The sequence below is a fragment of the Aedes albopictus genome, chromosome 2 (genome assembly GCF_035046485.1).
Source record: "Aedes albopictus strain Foshan chromosome 2, AalbF5, whole genome shotgun sequence".
In the NCBI taxonomy this organism is placed as follows: Eukaryota; Metazoa; Arthropoda; class Insecta; order Diptera; family Culicidae; genus Aedes; species Aedes albopictus.
In genome coordinates, this window is record NC_085137.1 from 222290701 (window position 1) to 222307300 (window position 16600).

Below are 16600 nucleotides of genomic sequence, written 5' to 3' on the forward strand. Positions count from 1 at the left end.
AAGAACCATCATTCGTCACCGTGTATACCGTTGCACTTCTGATGGTGACGACAAACGCTGTTGTCGTCGGCTGTCCCAATAAAATATAAACAATTCGTCAATTTGGGTCGCCCCTTGTTTTCGCTGCACGCCTAATCGAGAATATAATCGGGCATTGAGTCAGACAATGGGAAAACAAATTAATTACCGGCACCTGGTGGCCGTCTTTGCCTTTCGAGTTGCTGGTAAGGTAAGGAGCAGTCCGCATGGCGTTAACGATAGCCAACCGTTTTGCAAGAACCCTCTCACCACCACCGACGATGGCGACGACGACCATTTCTTGCGCCAACAAAAGATCCAGCTTCTCAGCGTGGCGCGGCTTACAAAGCGCAGTACATACTAAACGGTACGCGCAGTGTTTTCTTAAAATATTTCCACATGCCAACATGGACAAAGGCTTAATGCAATGCGGTCTAAGTCAAGCTCTGTCCGGGTAGCCCTCAAGAAACAAATCTAGGGCTTGGGCGGACGCGGGGCCGTCGGTCGTAGTCGTCGAGAAAAACGCCTGGGCAATTTGTTTGTGTTATTGTTTCACGTGCCGAAAAATTCTCATCGTGCATCGCGTGCGTTTGTCGCAATCCAATGGAAAGAAATAGTTGGCTGTTTATTCACGCGTATTGTCCAACACCTTGAGATGCGTTTGATTGCTTGAACTGTCAACTGTGCCGTTTTTGGCCTTTGAAAGTGGCAATTTAAAACCTTTACAATGGATTCCAAGATGGATTCTTTAAGCTTCAATGGGATTTTGCAATGTTTACGTATTGTGTAAAACGCACATTTAAATAGTGTGACAATGAAATTTGACCTTATTTTATACTTACATGTGTATGTAAGGGATGGTAGGAGTTAAGGGCCCATATAGAAACAACTGTAAATGCTCGTGCAGTAGATCATGCTGGCAGTGAAGGGTTCCTGATATCTTAATTCGAGTTAAAATTTTGAAGTTCGTGTTTTCGGCGAAGTAGTTCATGCGGATGTTAATCTTCTATTCAAATTATCGCTAGTTACATATTTTCTCGCAGAACGGTGCTGTAGTATAATTTAATTTGAATATATCTCAGCCCAGCAAAAAGGTACAATTTTTGTGTTTTCTGCAAATATGTTTATCTAACCAAACTTACTCCGGTAATACCTATATATAATTATTAGTAAGAAATTCAGCACTGGGATGAAAACACTACTGTTGCTAATAACTTGACTCAGTGAAGAAATATAAAAATGGCGTCTTCAACAAACCGTTGAAGGGCTATCTATAGAGAAGATATTTAGTTACAAGTAACCGCTATAGATGACACTGATGTAATTTATAGGGCCACAGGAATTTATTTATGAAAATATTCAGCATTATCTCTCGATAACTTTCCATGGATTTTACTAGTATTTCGACCTGTTTTCACTATAAAATTTTCCCAGGGATCCTCTAGAGGTTTGTCCCAAGATCTCTCCTAGAATTTTTTTTCCGGATGTTCCACTAAGGGTTGTTCCTGGGACCCCTTGAAGTTTTCTTTTGAAGAGTCTTCCAGGAATTCCCCCAGCGTTCTTTCAGGGGTTCCTCCCGATATTTTCAAAGTGAAACTCACGAAATTTTTTTCAGGGATTACTTTAAATTCTTCCAATGATTCCTATGACGATTCTTCCAGGGATTTCTCCAGGAATTCCTTCCGAGATTCCTCCCTGGTTTTTTTTTTCAAAATTTATCCATGGATTTCACTAAGTACTTCATTGATTCCATGACTTCTGGCGGTATTCTTGTAGGGATTTCTCCCGGTTTCCTCTAGGAATTTAATATCTCTAGGATTACGATACCATCAAGGATTTCTCGATAGATTCTTACAGAGATTGCTCCCGGGTCTTCATTGATTTCTCCCGGGATTCTTTCAAGGAAGTCTTCAGACATTTTCCGTGGAATTTGTTTAGTGATTTCCCCCGGGCTTCCTTTCGGGATTATTTCCAATATTTCTCCCAATATTTTTCCCGAAGTTAATCCATTAAGGATCTTGCTGGTTATTCTGCTGGGAATGCATCAGTGATTTCTTCCGGGCTTTGTTTAAGGACTTGTACGGGATTCTTTCAGGAATTCCTTAATTCATACCTCCCGGAATTTCTTCGTATATTGTTTACGGGTTTCTTTGACGTATTCCTTCCAAAGTTCATCCTGACATTCCTTCATCGATTTGTCCCTGACCTCTTCCAGCATTTTTTCATATAATCTTTCCGAGATTTATCTTATTATTTATACCTTTGGAAATTTCTTGATTTTCTTCGGTATTTCTTTCGGGATTTTTCCCTTATTCTTTCATTGGTCCTTCCCGAGTATTCTTTAGGAATTTCTTCAGGAATTCCTTTAGGGATTCCACCATAATTCTGACAAGGACTCTTCCGGATTCTGGTTGGAAATTCCTCTCAGGGTTATTTTATTCATAGTTTGTGATTCATCAAAAAATTTCTTCATAGGTTTTCTTTACAGATTCCTTCCGCGATTCATTCTGGAATTCCTCAATAGATTCTTCCTGAGACTGATTCACGGATTTCTGCCTAGGTCCCTTTCTGATATTTATTCATTGATTTCACCCATTACTCCTTCCGGCATTCTTTCAGGTATTTCTTCCGATACATCAAGGATTCATTTGGAGATTTCCCCTGTTTTTTTTTTTCAGTAATCCCATGGTTTCTTTATTAATTTTCTCTTGGAATTTATACCGGTACTCGATGAATTCCTCCGAGTTTACTTTAATTATCCCTTCAGGGATCCTTAACGGGTTTTTCCCGGGATTCCCACATTTCTCTTGGGACTCATCCAGAAATTCCTTCAATAATTCCTTCAGGCTTTCCTCGAAGATCTCGCCCAGATTTTTATTAGGGGCTCCTCATATTTAGGTTTTTGAGGGATTACACCAAAATTCTTCTAAAGAATCCTTCACACTGAAAAAATATTTTGTTGCATAGTACGAAATCGCTCGTCCGGTTTACGAATGCCATTCGTTGTTTTCTGCAACGAAAAGATTCGTAGTGTGCCTTTGAGTTCGTTTCGTAAAAAAGATCACTCCGACGCAATAACACAGATTTTTTCTGTCTCTTTTTTTGTCGGACATAAATCATGTTGAAAAAAAAATAGCACTCGTATATCAGCTTGGTTTTCACAGGATCCAAACACGTATCTTCTGATTGATACCTACCAGTGCTAGACATCCATCTGTAGGCGCTTGTTGAAACCGTTCGGAAACAACCAGAACGCTTTCTACTCTGATTCAATTTATAAATAGCTTATACTTCCTACTGAGAGCATGCTTCCTTTCCTCTTCTCGCACACGCACCGTCATATGCACATGAAAACAGGTTGCTTTGTTCTCTCTGCGCTCCACTCAAACATCAGTGATGACTACAAAGCTTTGTTGCATTCTACGAAGCGAAATTTTCTTTTTACGCATGGTTAGTAAAAAAACGATTAACATCTGTTTGTTTTGTTTCATTCTACAAAGCGGGAGCTAAAACCTACGAATGAGCAAGCTTAGCGTCTGTCGGATTCGTGATTTCGTACATGATACAACTCCATTTGTACTGTTTCAGCGTAATGGTACGAATGGACCGTACATTTTACGCGAATTGCTTTCAATTTACGAAAACTGGTTTTACGAAGCATATTCGTTGAGCTTTTACGAAAGTATTTTATCAGTGCAGGGATTGTTGATGGGATTCCTTCTGTAAGTGTCCCCAGATTTTTTTTTTTTCATTTATAATTCCCGGGTTTTCATTAAGGATTGCTCCCGAGATTTTTTCGAGATTCTTTCAAGAATTTCTCCATCAACTCAATCCCCCCCCCCCTCCCCCTACGAAATTAACTTAGGAAATACTCTCGGGTTTTATTCATTTTGTTTTTATTAAGAGGTGAAACTTCTCCATGGATTCCATCCGGCTTCCATTCAGGTATTCTTTTGAAATTTCTTCGGGGTAAGCATTCCATGAGGATTCTTTCAGCATTCCTCATGGAATGCTTTCAGGAATTACTTCAGGATTGTTCCTGCGATTCCTTCTGGATTTTCTTTCAGGATTTCTCCAGAGATCACAACCAGATTTTTTTAAATTTATTTATTTATTTTTTTTAGGGATTCCGTCCATGATTTCTTTTGATACTCCTTCTTTGATTTTTCCTAATACTGTAGGGCCAAGATAATCATTCAGGAAATCCTGTGATGATTATTCAATGAAGAGGGATGGAGATTCTTGGGGGTGGAAGCTCAGGTAAAATATTATCTCCTGGGCGCCCATTTAAAAACACCACCCCCGGCGAAGACTGGCGCTTGAGCCTAGCTATTTAGCACTGTAGTTGGAGGAAATGCCAATGCAGAACCCGTAGCTTCCGGGAAGGTAAGCCCAGCTCCCTGGGTTAGTGGGTTGGTGTCAGGCCCTGCGAGCCAGCCGTAAAAAAGACTAGCACCGGAAAATCAACAAGAGAAGAATGCGAACCGATACCAATGGCGACAACCACAGCGACGAAAAGGGACTTGCGATTGGAAGCTCGGTACGTGGAACTGCAGATATCTCAACTTCATCGGGAGCACCCGCATACTCGCCGATATACTGAAGGACCGCGGGTTCGGAATCGTAGCGCTGCAGGAGGTGTGTTGGACAGGATCTATGGTGCGAATGTTTAGAGCATAGGTTCCCAAACTTTTCGGGTGCGCGACCCCCCTTTGCCAGCAGACGTACTCTACGCGACCCACCATAGAAATTCCCTCATTTGTTGTCTGTTACAGTCAAATATTCAACTGTCCCTTGCGACCCCCTGGATGAAGGTCGGTGACCCCCCTAGTGATGGTTAAACTGCGCCCAAAACTCTCCGTTATTAACAATGTACAGTACCCACGGCCGCCCCGGTACGATCTAGAGCGACTGAAGCACCTAAAGTAAATGAGTTCGTGGGAAGTTACCAAGCCGGTTTCATCGACGGCCGGTCGACAACGGACCAGATCGTCACCGTACGGCAAATCCTCCAGAAATGCCGTGAATACCAGGTCTCAACGCACCACCTGTTCATCGACTTCAAAGCGGCATACGACAGTATCGACCGCACAGAGCTATGGAAAATCATGGACGAGAACAGCTTTCCCGGGAAGCTTACCAGACTGATAAGAGCAACGATGGACGGTGTGCAGAGCAGCGTAAGGATTTCGGGCGAACTATCCAGTTCATTCGAATCTCGACGGGGACTTCGACAAGGTGATGGACTCTCATGCCTACTCTTCAACATCGCTCTGGAAGGTGTGATGCGACGAGCCGGGATCAACAGCCGGGGTACGATCTTCACGAAATCCGGCCAATTTGTCTGTTTTGCGGATGACATGGATATTATTGCTAGAACATTTGGAACGATGGCAGAACTGTACACCCGCCTGAAACGCGAAACAGCAAAGGTCGGACTGGTGGTGAATGCGGCTAAGACAAAATACATGCTGGTTAGACCTGTTCACTTTTTTTGACCTACCCGTGTCACATCAATTTATCAATCCACATGCAAAAACAAGTCTTCAGTCCAAAATTGAGCCAAATTGATAAAGGTTTAGAGGTGTATCAAATCAATTTTGTGTTTTTTCGAGCGTTTTCACGAAAATGTACTCCAATATCCAGAAAATTGCACCAAAAAGGTATAGAAAACACCGTTAAAATATAGTTGAAACAATACTCTACAACTTTGCCGAAGACACTACGGTGTTTAAATTGCTTATTTCAAAGTTATTCAACAATTTTCGTTAAAAAATCGCGAAAAAATACAATATTTTTATGGTTTTTCATATAAAAGTCATGTAAATTAACATTGCTTTAAGTGACTAATTTAGTTAGCTATTGCTCCTATGTGTTACGAACATTTCGTCCATACATCATTTTAGTGTAGGAATTCGTTTTCATTGACTAATTATCAAAAGTTTGTCACGTTGATACTAAAAATCGCATAGAGTTGCCAGCACAAAATTAAACAAAGTTACCCATGATTAAAACGTCATTACACTTCTTTGTCGCATCTGCATCAGTTTCAATTTGGTGTAGATGGTTGAGCATGAGACTGCCGATTCGAAGATTCAAGGTTCGAGCCCTGCAATAGGATTTTTTTGCGCCTCGATCCAGCTATAAGTTAATGAGACTACACTCTGCATCTCATTGCAATTTGGCATCATAGCCTTGTTTCGAAACCGTAGAGTGCATAGTAAGAATGAAGTTTCCCTTTATCGTGTAGCTGTGTAGCTTGTGGCTAGATAGATGCAAGTAATCTCCACAGTTGTATGATAAATTTTGCATCCAGAAGCAGTTCCATCATCGCATTGAATTGTTTTAGCTAAATTAATCGGTATCAAACAAATGCCCAATATTTCGTCCAGCTGATCTCGTCGACACGATTTCTTGTCAACAAGTAAACTAAATATCTAGCTAGTCCTGGAATGGGCTTAATTGGCAGGTCCCGATCATCATTATTTGGGGGATTGCGTGTAAGTCATGGGCCATGGCTCATGGCAGATTCATCATCCTAACTGCTACAAAGAAAGAAAAAAAAAGTTTATTATGTATTTGAGCTTGAACCTGGGACCTTCTGATCCACAGGCTCGAGCCTTATCATCTGCGCCATTTCTGATACTTGAATCAAAGACATTAGAATACGATGGCATGACGTCTTAATCATGGGTAACTTTGTTTTAATTCGTGCTGGCAACTCTACGCGATTTTTAGTATCAACGTGACATACTTTTGATAATTAGTCATTGAAAACGAATTCCAACACAAAAACGATGTATGGACGAAATGTTCGTTACACAAAGGAGAAATAGCTAATTAATTTAGTCACGTAAAATAATGTAAAATTACATGACTTTTATATGTAAAATCGTAAAAATATCGTGTTTTTTCGTGATTTTTCAACTAAAATTATTGAATAGCTTCGAAATAAGCAATTTAAACACCATAGTATCTTCGGCAAAGTTGTAGAGTATTGTACTAACTATATCCTAACGGTATTTTCGGCACCCTTTCGGAGCAATTTTCTGGATTTATGAGTAAATTTCTGTGAAAACGGTTAAAAAAACACAAAATCGATTTGATACACCTTTAAATCTTTATCAATTTGGCTCAATTTTGGACTGAAGACTTGTTTTTGCATGTGGGTTGATAATTTGATATGTCACGGAGAATCGGAGAAAAAAAGTTTCAAAGTGAACAGGTCTAATGCTGGTATGTGGGACTGAGCGAGACAGGACAAGCCTTGGCAGCAATGTTACGATAGACGGGGATACTTTCGAGGTGGTAGAAGAATTCGTCTACCTCGGTTCCTTGCTAACGGCGGACAATAACGTGAGCCGTGAAATACGAAGGCGCATCATCAGTGGAAGTCGTGCCTATTATGGGCTCCAGAAGATACTGCGGTCAAAAAAGATTCACCCCCGCACCAAATGTACCATGTACAAGACATTAATAAGTCCGGTGGTTCTCTACGGACACGAGACATGAACGATGCTCGAGGAGGACCTGCAAGCACTCGGAGTTTTCGAGCGACGGGTGCTAAGGACGATCTTCGGCGGCGTGCAGGAGAACGGTGTGTGGCGGAGAAGGATGAACCACGAGCTCGCTGCACTTTACGGCGAACCAGAAAGTGGCCAAAGCCGGAAGGATACGATGGGCAGGGCATGTTGCAAGACTGCCGGGCAACAACCCAGCAAAGTTGGTGTTTGCTAACCATCCGGTTGGTACAAGAAAGCGTGGAGCGCAGAGAGCACGATGGGCGGACCAGGTGGAGCGTGATCTGGCGAGTGTTGGGCGTGACCGACGTTGGAGAGCTGCAGCTGCATATCGAGTATTATGGCGGAAAATTGTTGATTCAGTATTATCATGAATTTGATGTTAACTAAATAAATGAATGTATTTTCGAACAACTACGAACCCACCTAGTTTCACGACAATCGGAGTTGCACTATATCGTTTTTCTTTAGAATGGCTGTATAGAAAGAAGCGATTCCTTAAAGAATTTCCTTAGAGTCATTATCGAATTACCAAAGGCACTACTGAAGAAATTCCCAAAGGAATTGCCGCAAGAGTATTTAATTGGAGGAATAAAAAACAAATACCTAAAACAACTGCACCGCACAAGCTATATTAAGATCATTTTTCTTCTTCTCCCTTGAAATCCTTCATCGTATCAAAACTCGTTTTCTACTATGTACCCATTCCTAAGTTATGAACTGCAACGAAATTCCTAACTTATTCGTTTACTTTTATTTATTTTTAGATACAATGTATCAATCGTGATCGGCTGGCTCCAACTGTGAAAAAGGTAAAACCTGAATTAATACTTTTTATCCGCAATCGATCAAAAACCATTTTCTTCTGCAAACACACGCGTCGCAGTTCCACATTACCATTAGAAAGGAAATGTCCCTCAGCTGATAGGCGTACTCACACACACAGAAACATTTCATAATCCCTACTAACCTTGAAAACCAACCTGAATGCATCGGCCAATTTCCGTTACATAAACCAGCCAGCCACTCGGTCAGTCAGTCCACGCCATTCAACCAGCATGCCTGAGAGACCTCCCATTAAATTAAGTCACCCAGCGACGACGCGACAACGCGCATAAACTGCGAACCAACCTCTATACCTAGCTGAAGCCCAACTTAACGAGTCAACAGCCCCGCGCGCTCTGCTGCTAGCGCGAAACGGTCGATAACAGGTTTCCTGCCACACGTCATGTTAAAATCACCTTCTGCCAGCCAGACCCACAAAACCATTTTTCCGTTCAACGCTGGCTGTGTATTAGATAGGGCTGGCGGTCACACTGCGGCTGGGTCGTTCTCCAACTAGGTATATTGATTGGGTTTATTGGATCTCAATCTCCGCGGGCTTTAGGGTCCCCTCGAGGGGTCTACAATCGATACACCAAACGACAATAGCGAAGCATTCTTTCACCCTGGATCTAGCAAGCGGCGGCCAGCAGCCAGTCAGCGTGACCTACCCGGAGCTGCAAAGAAATAACATAAAGCATACCCCTTCGCGTCCAGCGACCCCCACGCCGCCATCGTTGACTGGCGTTCAGGGATTGGCGGCATGCACCGTGCGGTGCGAAAAAAGGGTGTGCTTCACACAATCGCAAGTGCTCGTTGTAGTGAATGGGGTGTTCTGCCAAATATCCGATTGAAATTTAATGAGCGTGCTTTAAGACGTTTGAAAATACGCAGTACTAGAAGAAGAACAGAATGATGATGATTGTATTCTGTTTGCGTGCGCACGCAGACAGACGCACGCGTTCGCTGATGAATGGTATGATAGACGGAATGAATGCGAAAGAATGAAAATGGTATGTGCCAGAGAGAGAAAACCGATGATTGTCGTTTGAAGAGTCTGGATGGATTTGAAATGAACATGAATCGGATATGGATTATATTTTGATTAAATTGGATGAGAAATGGATTTGGATTTTGATTGGAAATAGACTGGGTTTGGACTGCATTTTGCTAGATTTTGATAGGTTAAAAATGGATATATAAATATTATATTTGGGCCAAACTTAGATTGAATTGAATGTTGAGCAAATTTGGAATGGATTAGATTTGGTTTTAGGATGGATTTGGATTGGTTATAGATTATATTTGAATCTGATTTCAATTGATTTGAACTTGTATTGGACTTAGAGTGGAATTGGATCGAATTTTGATTTATTTGATGTTTGGATAAATTTCGGTTGTGGAGTTAATTTGAATTTATCATGGTTTAAATCATGACTTATTTTCGAATGGATTCGATTTGTATTAGACTTAGGCTATACTTGATTTGGTTTAAAGTATAAATGAATTGGATTTGGATTGCATTACGAGTGGATTTGATTTGGATCTGTTATTGATTAAATTTAGATCTAAACTGGACTTGGTTGAAATTTTGATGGATTTGCAAAATACATACATATCAGGCGTTCGATTCGAATAGGTCGTATGTTTGCTGAGATTCCGATGTAGATTCGACTGATTCGAATCAAACGCCATATATATATATATATATATTGGATATGGATTATATTTGGATTGAACTTGGATTAATTTGGATGTGAAATGAATTTTGATTGGTTTTGGATTAGATGTGGATTCAATTTTGATTGGAGTTAGATTGGGTTTGGATCGTATGTTGCAAGATTTGGATAGGATTTGGATTACATCTGGATCAAACTTGGATTGAATTGGATATATGGAACGGATTTGGAGTGTATTTGAGTTTGATTAGGAACAGATTTGGATTGGAATAAATTTTGTTGAATTTGGATTAGATTGGTCTTGTTTTGAAATTGAATAAGATATAGATTGGATTTGGATATGGAATTCAATGAAATAAAAATCAATAAATTTTGTATTGAGTTCACTTTGATTAAACTGGATATGATGATTTGCATGTTTTCGCACAAAATTTTAGCTAAGAACTAACCTAAAATTTTAGATCAAGTAATTTACGATCAGTACACAAAGAGTAGAGAAGAGGAAGGATGTAGTGAATGGGGTGTTCTGCCAAATATCCGATTGAAATTTAATGAGCGTGCTTTAAGACGTTTGAAAATACGCAGTACTAGAAGAAGAACAGAATGATGATGATTGTATTCTGTTTGCGTGCGCACGCAGACAGACGCACGCGTTCGCTGATGAATGGTATGATAGACGGAATGAATGCGAAAGAATGAAAATGGTATGTGCCAGAGAGAGAAAACCGATGATTGTCGTTTGAAGAGTCGGGTCTTGTGTTGAGAATGGGAAAAAGGAGTCATTCTAGAAAGTATCTTTGCGGCGAACGGACGATTGTGAGTTTTGCGCTCGGATGTTAGTTGCGGTAGGTGTATTCCGGTTTCGTTTACCACATGGCGGAGTCGGTAGGTATTTTCATCGTTTGTAGCGAGGTTTTTAGCAAGAAAACGTGTATCGGACAGTTTGATTGAAATTTTCGTAATTCTCATGCGTGAGGACATGAGTGGAACAGCTTTGAGATATCCGTAATTCCCATGCAGGTTGTCATGGGTGGGAAAGAAGAAAATGTCCGTAATTCCCATGTGAGTGGATATGGGTGGGAAAGAGAAGAAAACTATTTTCGTAATTCCTATGCGAATGACCATGGGTGGAAGGAAAATCGTAATTCTCATGCGTGAGGGACATGAGTGGAACAATTGTGAGCTGGCCGTAATTCCTATGCGAAGACATGGGTGGGATGATTTGCATTGAGCTTAGATTGGATTTAGGAGAAATAATTAAAATGGATTGGGTTTGCATTGAATTTAGACTGGAATTGGTTTGGAATTGGGTTGGATTCTAAATAGTTATGGATCGGATGTGGATTATATTTAGATTGAAATGACTGCTACTGATTTGGAGTGGATTTGATTTCTATTGGATTGGATTTGTATTGGAGTTATGTGTTGGAGAGAAGATTGGTTTTGTATTACAGAGGAGACTTGATTTAGATCGGTTTTTTTGTAAACTTGGAATGGATATGGACTATATTTGGATCAATATTGAATTTATTTGTATGTGGAGTTAAATTGAATTGGTTATGGATTAAATCGTGGCCCAATTTTAAATGGCAGAGATATGTATTGGACTTGGCCTATATTTGGAATTAATTGAGATGGATTGGGATTTAATTTGGAATATACATGGATCAGATATGGATTATGTGTATATCAAATATTGACTGAATTGGATGTGGATTGCATTAGGATTGAATTTTGATCTGATGTGAATTGGATTGGAGTTAGACTGGATTTAGATCAGATATTGATGAATTTGGAACATTAATCGGATATGAATTATATTCGGATTAAAGTGGATGTGCAATGGGTTTTGTTTCGGAAAGGATTAGATTTGGATTTCGATTGGTTTAAATTTCTATCGGAGATTGGTTTGGATCGTATTTTGCTAGATTTTGATTGGATTTGAAATGGATATGGATTATATTTTGGTCAAACCTGGATTGAATTGAATGTGGAGCGTATATGGAGTGGATTTCATTCGGTTTCAGAATGGATTTTGATTGATTATAAACTATAATTGAATCTGATTACAATTGATTTGTGCATGTATTGGAGTTAGAGTGGAATTGGATCGAATTTTAATTAATTTGATATTTGGATCAATCTAGGATTAATTCGTATGTGAAGATAAATTGTATTGATTAGGGATTAAATCGTGACCTATTTTTGAATGGCTTGGATTTGTATTGGACTTGGACTATATTTGAAATGGATTGAGATTGATTTGGATGAAGTTTGGAATGGAAATGGATCGGATATGGATTATGTGTATAACTTTAATTGGATGTGGAACAGACTTGAAATGGATTTGATTAAGATTTGAAATAGATTTGAATTGGATTTGGATTGCATTAGGGTTTGGTTTGGATTAAGAAAATATTTTGATTGAATTGGGATCCGAGTTCGATTGGATTGGAGTTAGACTGATTTGGATAAGATCTTGATGGATTTGAAATGAACATGAATCGGATATGGATTATATTTTGATTAAATTGGATGAGAAATGGATTTGGATTTTGATTGGAAATAGACTGGGTTTGGACTGCATTTTGCTAGATTTTGATAGGTTAAAAATGGATATATAAATATTATATTTGGGCCAAACCCAGTCTATTTCCAATCAAAATCCAAATCCATTTCTCATCCAATTTAATCAAAATATAATCCATATCCGATTCATGTTCATTTCAAATCCATCAAGATCTTATCCAAATCAGTCTAACTCCAATCCAATCGAACTCGGATCCCAATTCAATCAAAATATTTTCTTAATCCAAACCAAACCCTAATGCAATCCAAATCCAATTCAAATCTATTTCAAATCTTAATCAAATCCATTTCAAGTCTGTTCCACATCCAATTAAAGTTATACACATAATCCATATCCGATCCATTTCCATTCCAAACTTCATCCAAATCAATCTCAATCCATTTCAAATATAGTCCAAGTCCAATACAAATCCAAGCCATTCAAAAATAGGTCACGATTTAATCCCTAATCAATACAATTTATCTTCACATACGAATTAATCCTAGATTGATCCAAATATCAAATTAATTAAAATTATCATCATCATCAACCGTTAGAGACAGAGAAATCCTTTGCATTCCAAGGTAATCTCTAATAGGAGTTCTTCCTCTTTTTATTGGCGTAGTCTGTCAACTTCTTTTCAGCTTAGTATTCTCTAAGCACTTCCATTGTAATTAACTGAAATTATTTTCCTATCAATTTTATGCACAAGGGAGTCAAGGAAATTTCCATTACGAAAATGGAATATCGTGAATGCCAAGAAATGAGAGTTCGATTCGCGTTCCAATTGTTGGAAACTTTTCGTCAAGTGAAATCCTTCACTGGTCCGCTGGGTGTTTTGTGTTGTCCGTTGCCTAACATTGTTCAGTCTGTACAGCCTCTGGTTGAAGACGGTGTACTGTTTTATTTTTTTTTCTCCACATTTTTCGTAGTGCTTTCTTAATACATTTAACGAGGTTTAATACATGATTTGCGATACTTTGTATGTTATTCACCATGTCAATGAATTTAATCCTAACTTGCTTAGTTTTAGTGAATTTAATCACATACCCTTCTGGTCTCCGGAGTTGCATCACTTGTTTCTCATAATGCCCTTTATTATTTCCAATTTCAATGCAATTGATCACAATCATCTCTTCATTCTCAGTGAATTTAATCACAACTCATTCCGCTGTAAAAGAGTTTTATCACTTGCTTGACACATCGCTCTCCATTTCTTCACCATGGCAGTGAATTTAATCACAGTCTTCTATACGCTCGTGAATTCAAACAGAACTTGTCTTATTTTCGATGAGTACTTCTTATAGCACTGTTCCGATCTTTCCGCAATAGTGAATTTAATCACATCATCTTCAGTGAATTCAATCACGGATTTCCCCATGTCTTTCGTGTCAATGTTTTTTTTTTTTTGCAATATCTATACATTCTAGTGAACCTATCTGCAGTAAAACCATGACCAACTTCATGCCCTGTCGATGAGTTTTATCACATTGTTATAACCAATATAACCGACCAGATCACGAGGTAAATTCTTCAACATTCCTAGGTTCTGATGAAAAGCTGGTCCTAATCCACCAATTCATTCACACGATGAAACGTACGATGTAGCGATTTATAAAAAAATCAAACACGAACACATCTTTCCATAGAAGCTCGCAAAATCAGATAAAGATTACGAATGAACAATTTATTACGTTTCAACCTCACCGAGGATTTGGTAATATTGATGAACTTTCACACATTTTGTTTGATTGTACTTACTCTCAGAAAATCCAGATTGGACAGTCGAGTTGAAAGATTGTACATATTTTTTTTTACGACACATTACATCACGATCGCGAATACCGTGTGTTTCAAGATACTGTAATAGATCAACGTTTCCATCCACAAACATTGTATCACGTCCTAAAATATCAATGGTCCAGCACGGCATCAAGTCTATGGTTGAGGAGAACCGACAAACATATAGCGAATTTGAGCTGTTGGTGCTCAGAGCTCTCTCCGACGGTGTACAGCGGAACGGTGCGTGGAATTTGGAAAACACTGGCGAATCTCTGAACGGCGATTACTGCGGACGGCAATCGGAAGCTGACTGAAAGTGTATAAAACGACTTAAGGTACTTGTAGACAATTGTGGCCAAATGTTATTGTTTATTCCTGCTGATACAAGACGTAGAGGGGACGACTAAAGCTGGACTTAATCGTCTGGCAAGCGTATAGTTGATAGAAGATAAATTCAACTACGAATGAGATATTCCTGTGCGTAACTGTAGAGTCGGTATTTTTTTTTTCCAAAATTGAAAACTATTAGAGACGGTGAAAATCAGTTCGGTTTATAGCACAGTGTAATTTTATACAAACTCGACATGAGTCCTAACTTTTATCATAGTGAATTTAATCACAGCAGTAGAGTTGCTTCCTTTATCTCGAAATCAATCATTCATGTTCGTGTTTGGTTAGCATTTAAGGTGTGTGGTTGTACGTATGGATCGCTAAACAGTTAACCTACCAAGGGGCAGTCGAAGCGAAAAACTCGTAAGTATTCAGTAAGACCATGCTGAGGATGACGAGTTCGATTCCCGGTCGGCTCTGGATATTTTCGTAATGGAAATTTCCTTGACTCCCTTGTGCATAAAATTGATAGGAAAATAATTTCAGTTAATTACAATGGAAGTGCTTAGAGAATACTAAGCTGAAAAGAAGTTGACAGACTACGCCAATAAAAAGAGGAAGAACTCCTATTAGAGATTACCTTGGAATGCAAAGGATTTCTCTGTCTCTAACGGTTGATGATGATGATGATGCTGATTGTCCCGCCACATACGGTTGTCGAATACACAATGCTTTAATTTCCTCATGACCATAAAGACGTGGACGGCGGCTTTATCGGCTCGTTTCAAAGCTGGGTGCTTTTGCACTGTTAACATGGGAAATGTTTAGCTAGTCCTATTGATTCACTGTGCAATTTCGAATAAGAGCTACGACCGCAGCTCTTGACCGTACGATGCTCACATGCTTAGTGAATTTAATCACAGTTTCTTATACACAAGACGATCAATCGGATTATAATATATTATTCCTATCTTAGGGTCATCTGTCTTTCGGTCATTCGTCATCTCATGTAAACAATATACCAACTCCATACAATAAAACAAACATGCTGAGCTCGACTGTAGTAGAACATCCAAAAACATTTTTCCTCCATTGAACCTCGAGTTCAGCCACTCAATGCCTTTATACACATTTTATTGTGTATTTTATAAAAACATAATGTTAACTATTGACCAGTACTTAATGCATAAGCAATTCAAACAAAGCTTTTTTTTTCAGCTTAAAAAACGATTCCTATTTTGTCAATGGAGCAATTACACATCCAGTACCAAAAGGTACCTTATCGCCCCACTCACACGTGGTAACAGTCAAAAATTTGAGTCAAATATTTTAACGCTTCAACTGCCGCGTTGCTGTATAATTTATAAAACATTCAAATACAATTTCACTGGCTGTGGTTGTACACGGCACCAGCTTTGTGGTGTTGATGGTAGCTCATCGCGGGGCAATCTGAATGTTGAACAAGCTATCAATGACTACATACCTTTTACAACAGCACACCTTTGGTTCCCAAAGCATCTTCACCATAAAAAAGCGCCATTTTACACTATCTTCGAAAATCTTTTCCAATTGCTTTTTCCGAAGGCACTTACAAGATCAATTACGCAAGAAATGAAAACCCCTCCACAACACAGCCGCAGCAGAACGCAATAAATGCAGATTTTCTTTCGCACTCCACTTTCATCTTTCACCTTCTCACCGACATGTCGCGACAAGAATGGTGTCGCTTGTATCTTTTCTTTTCTTTTCACTGTAATAAACTGCGAAAGATCACTTCTACTGTGCAATATTTTTTCACAAAACAATTTAAGGACAGACAGACGCACGCGTTCGCTGATGAATGGTATGATAGACGGAATGAATGCGAAAGAATGAAAATG

At 39.2% G+C, this 16600-nt stretch overlaps 1 protein-coding gene across 3 annotated transcripts in view; it reads left to right on the top strand.

Moving 5' to 3' along the window:
* LOC109433065 (uncharacterized) overlaps positions 1-16600 on the top strand; it is a 433734-nt gene that overhangs the window by 244541 nt on the left and 172593 nt on the right. For all 3 annotated transcript variants that reach the window (XM_062851185.1, XM_062851186.1, XM_029859575.2), the window contains one exon: positions 8306-8350. The gene's annotated coding sequence lies outside the window, so the exon portion shown is untranslated. The remainder of the gene's footprint in view (positions 1-8305; positions 8351-16600) is intronic.